Here is a 6,000-nt window from a genome sequence, read left to right on the forward strand (position 1 = left end):
GATTTAAAAGACAAGTTACTGAGCAAAAATAATATATGTTTCAAATGAAGGCACTCAAGGTGTCACGGTTTAAACGAAAATCTACCTGCATCCGTGTCAGGGGGCCGCTGGCCCCACAGGGGCCCTAGGCCGAAAGGAAAAGTTAATTAGGAAAGAAAACAGTGGTAACAATATAAGGAGGCACACTTATTTACTAAATACTATATCAAAATACAGGATAACACAATATAATATAATATAATTGAAATTAAGCTAACGAATCAAGCAAAAGAGGAGAGAGAAGGAGTCCCAAAACCAAGAGGCCTACTGTAAACTCTAGGCGAAACAGTGAAGGCTCCCACACACACTGCTCTCCTAAACACCAGAACTTGAAAGACATCAGTCCAGCCTGGGATTGAGATAATATAGTGTCCAGGTCCCGTGACTTATCTCTGACAGTGATGTTCTCTGGGATATGTAGTCTTCTGTAAGTTGCACATTCAGTAAAACTATATATGATATTAAGATGTGAAATACTGATAGCAAAATTACAAAATTATTAAACCATGACACAAGGCAAGATAAAAATCCTGTGAAGCACCACTGCACCCATGTTGGCTTTCCTTAGTCCATTTTCTGCTTCTTTTTGACACTAGTACAGTGCTTTGCACTGTCAAAGTTGTTCTGATGATTCCTTTATAGGAATTTTATAGGGAAATAAATAACATTTCAAAAGAAAATCAATAAATAGTAGACAACTTGAAATAAATAACTACTACTATAAAGAGAAAAAACAAACAAACAACAACCAAAAAAACACATTAATATACTGTTTACTTCCTCATTATTCCAGTGAAGTTGACATACAGTTAGAAATGGAAAGTTGTCTTTCAGTATTACTGAGATAAAAAAAACAGGAAGCAAACAAACAACAACAAAAACTTACACCTAATATTCTTCCATTTTTCCCCTACTAATCTTAGATTACAAAGACAAACTCATCAAGACCCTATTTCTTTTCTCATCTCCACAGAATTCTTGTAATTTGTAGTCCAAGAGAAAGTTTATTTCTATATGTTATCTTTTGACTGAATGCTATAATTAGTGCAGTGGTACTGACAACCATTTTCATCTTTTATCATTTTCCACATCTTATTATGAAAAGCTAATACGTTACCTGACTTAAGTAACAAATTCTACCTAATAAAAGCAAATTTCTGACAGACAACATTTAAATAGGATTATCAAATAAAATACATGAATATTTTGTTACTTCATTAAAATACATAATCTCTGATGAAAGTGTCATCTTGCAATTGATTACAGGAAAAAAAAATCCATTTTGATACATGACTTCATATCTATGGATATCTATGTTGACTAAAGTTGCTTTATGTTGCTATTTGCACAGTTTGAAAATCTGCCCAAAAGCAGAAGAAGAGACAACAAAAAGAAGATTGTCAGTTTTCATTTGTATAATCAAAATGAAATCAAAAGTTTGCAGAGAACATTTGGTACTAGCATATATATGCTTTCTGCATAATTATCTCACTCAAAATGTAAAAGAAAGTATTTAAAGTGGATTTCATTGCAAAATAGCAATCAATGTATATCATTTCAGAAACATAAAGTCTAATTAACTCTCTCTTAAAATAGAAATATTTTTTAATGAATTTGAATGATATATGAATCACTTATGATTTGATCAAATTGTGTGCCCCGGTAGCGCAGTGGTAGGAATGCCACGTTGCAACACCGGAGACCTGGGTTCGAATCCCCCTGTGGCGCAAGTGGTAAAAGTGCCGCTCTGCTACACAGGAGGCTCGAATCCGGGGGGGTTGGACTCGATGATCTCTAAGGTCCCTTCCAACCCACACGAGACTATGATACTGTGTGATACTGTGATGAAATGTATACCGTCTTTCACCTCAAAAGACTTATGAGACTCATTCTGACACCAGATGTAGCTGTGATGAAACGGATTGTACGAAACTGTCATTTATTGATTATAACACTGAAAATGTTCCCTACAACAACAAATGTAGAATACACTGTAGTATAGTATAGCTTAAAACATTTATTTTGGATTTTACTATCACTTAAAGGAATTGTCTGTGGGTTCAATTTAGATGACTGAAAGAAAAGAGCTAGTAATACAGTAGCTAGTAATACAGTCACAGGGAGCAGTGCACATACACACATTCACGTGAAACTGAAAATGCTATCTAACTATCTAGACACCCAAAAGATTTTTGCCAATGAAAATGACAATTTTAATTGAAAATTCACTTTTTCTATATTTGAATATTTGATCTCATAGCCTTACTATCTGCATAAAGTCTGTCAAGCTGTTATTAGGATGGAATACAGTTCTTTTCTTCACATAAATGGAAAAGATTTTAAGCAGTAAATGGAAGTAAAATAAAAATTAAAAAAAAATTAACTATCAGAATGAGCTGCAAATTCATTTGTAACAAAATTTAATTTAACATGCTTTCTTGTTGTCAAAAGAAAAAATGTGCCATCACATTACTGTTACTGTTATAACTATTCTGGTGTAGTCATAGCTTTGCTATAGTTACATTTATATTTTGACTTGGATTTGAATAAGTGGAAATCAAAATTGAAATTTGTGTAATCACATAAAACTTGTTTTATATGCAGTATCTGAAGACCTGCATACACATGAAAACTGTTTGATCTGTAATAGGTTTTTATGCCACTTTTTTTTTTTTTTTTTTTTTTTTTTTCTGGAAAGAGTAACCTGACTAGGTAATTGTGGGAAAAAGCCCCAGCATTAAAGTAAAAGCTTAAATAAAAAATATAACTAAAAACACTGGAGTCATACTTAGAAAACTGTTTTCAGGATCTGTAATTAAGGCTTTTGGTCTTCACAAATACCACTGAGAAGTTCAAATCTTTGTTCCAATTCATGAATGTGTTTCAATTCAATTCAACTGAAATCCAACATATTTAATGTGTTTTTATGTACACAGTGCAAAGTATTTTCTTCTAACTTTATTGTCAATGAAACAAACTTCAGAAAATGAAAGTACCTTTCACATTTCTGTGTTGGTAAAAGAACCACTAACTTCAAGATTTATTACCATAGATATATACGTTAATATGCATATACATGATTGTATATGTATATGTGCATATATGTTTATATATGTAATTCTATAACTATATAAATCTGGTGGCAAATAAAGCATGTATATGTATGTATGATTTATTCAGGTTTGTTTAAAGTAGATTAATGAAAGGACATATGAAGAACGCTTGAGTAAATTTGATAGAAAAATCATTTACTTTCATATGATTAATAAATATATATATATTTACATACTTTATTTGTAAAATAATATTTTAACGCACACTGCATATAATGCATTTTATCTATGGTAATGCTTTCTTCAGACACAATTTTAGTTATATTTTTTGGTAACTGAGATTCTGAAAGAAATTAGAGCACCCTTCTATACTCAAAATCATGTCAATTTATATTTCTTTTCCACAACAGAGCAAATAAATTGAAACATTTATATTTCAAGAACTCAACAGCTTATTTACATAACAGCTATTTCTGACTTATTTATCTTATGTGTCATCTCTACTGCTCACATGAAAAGCCCATCTTTTTAAGATTTTTCTGTCTATCACTTGCTCACATTTCATCCCTTTCTGATGTCTGCCTGATGATAATGTTTATATTTTACCTGCCCAAAGTGCATCTTTGTGTAAAAAACACTAAAGACTTTTAAATTTTTATTCAGTCAAGAGAATGGGAAAAATAAATTGCTGATTACTTGATGTAATTTTATTGTCTCTATCAGGAGTTGTCGACAAAATCCTAATAACTCCAATTTTTCACACAATGACGTCTTCATTTCTAAACAAAACTAATGGGCAGACAGAATGGAAACATCATTACTTAGATTAGTTTTTAAGTGAATAATGTCATTAGAAAGAAAATGACAAAATGTAAAGTTCATTCTTATATTTACTTCATTTTAATAATTGGCCTGACTCTGAAAGATATTACTTCTCTTTTATGTTATTTATACAGCATAATTCGTATCTGATCCTAATCATATAATCATAAATGTGTAAGCCAGTAATCATATGACTTTGTTGCTTTTCATGCTTCACCTAAAGTTTCCATAATTTCATCTAGTAATAATATGAATTTATTTAAGTAAATAAGATTTTTGTTGTATATGGAAAAAACAAAAAACAAAAAAAAACAAAAAACAAACAAACAAAACAAAACAAAAAAAAACCCCAAACCAGAGGATTTCTTGTATAGAGAAAAAAAAATGTATTCAACCATTATTCAGCCAGCCAAAAAATTTCAGAGCTTCAGAAAGTAGGTCATACCATAATAGTGACATTGAACTTTTCAACTGGGAGTAATTAGGTTTTATTTCCAGTGCTCAGTGACCTACTCTGAAAAATAAGATAATACAAAAATAGTTTAGTTTTATTTTTCATAATGTAACAGCTTTCCTAATTATTTTTTCCTCCTTTCTATTTCTTAAGGATTCTTAATAATTATCTATCCACAAAACTACAGCTGAAAGCTGCGTATGTTATTTCTGCTGTTTAATATGTTGTAAAGAATCTGTTTCGGGCAATGATGATATCATTAGGGAACTAGGATACTGTATTATTTGAGTACCAAATAATGCAGTATTAAATCATTTCAACTACAATGTCACTTGCAGGGAATATGAAAGCAGGAGAATTACAGTGTATGAAACAATCTATGCAGTAGTACCCAAAGCACAGAGGGCATTTGAAGCACACTTCCTCGTATATTCCCTCCAGGGTGCTTTGGAAAGCTTTTATTTTATTTAAGGGCTGCTTCCTAATGCAAAGAGACATAATAAAATGTACTTGCATCTGTTAGCTAAGATCTAAAGATATATTTTCCTTTTTGGTTTTGGGGTTTACCAAGGACTGTTAGACATAGTTCAGACAAACGTGTGTTGTAACTTTTACTTTTTCCCTTCAATGAAATTAAAATTTTGTACCTCCTATTAATATTGCCATAAGAAATTTCTCCGTGCCCTACACATTCCAGTTTTGGTCAGGTTCCTGCCCTGGGTATAGATGTGTAGGATGGCCGACTGCATTGTGTCAGTCTGTATTGTAGTATAGCAGGAAGCATAACCCAACAGCATGACAGATGCAAAAAAACGTGAGAAGGCATGCACAAACCTTTTATGGACAGCAGACCATGATCATTCTAAGGCAGAGCTTCTCTGGAAATTTTGTAGCTGTGAAGAATGATGAGGAAATATGCAGTGTTTCTATTCCATTTCGTGGAGCACGCAAAGCTAAAATGTTTTAATATTGACAATCTATTGTAGGGAGGGTATCCCATGCATTTAACTGAATATGAATGGATACTCATAACAGTGGATAGACATCGACAAGAACAATAACATCCCCAGAGAGACACAGAGTATCAGGCACCTAAGAACTACAAAAGATATTCTGTCTTCTCATTTATTTATTTCTTTATTTATTTATTGGTGGAACAAATAAAATTCTAGCACTGATTTAGAATACTGTCTCCATTGAAATTCAAAACACCATTTCTCTTTCAAGAATTATCTCCAGCTTTTTCCACTGACTTTCACAAAGCAGGATCTTTTATGAAGAGTACTACATAGCTTCCTAGTTTATATCATATTTATTCACACGTAGAATAGTGATGGAATGAAATTATGCTTTTATGCTAATAATTTTTTCTACGTTGTCTTTGGTTTTGGTTTTATAGGTTTCTTTCCACCAGGAATGAAATATGAGGTGAATTCATACTTAAGGATTACCTAAGCATAACCATTTTCTTTTCATTTCTAAATTTGAAACATGCACAAAGTCAGAAATGCTCTGTTCACCGATCACTGATATAAATATAGATTTAATTTTTTCTACATATAGTATCTTCATGTTCTGACAATATTCATGACTAAGCAACCTAAGTATCACAAATAGCAGTGTTAAGCACAA

The sequence above is a fragment of the Coturnix japonica genome, chromosome 1, assembly GCF_054131305.1.
Source record: "Coturnix japonica strain WE chromosome 1, WE-NBRP24, whole genome shotgun sequence".
NCBI lineage: Eukaryota > Metazoa > Chordata > Aves > Galliformes > Phasianidae > Coturnix > Coturnix japonica.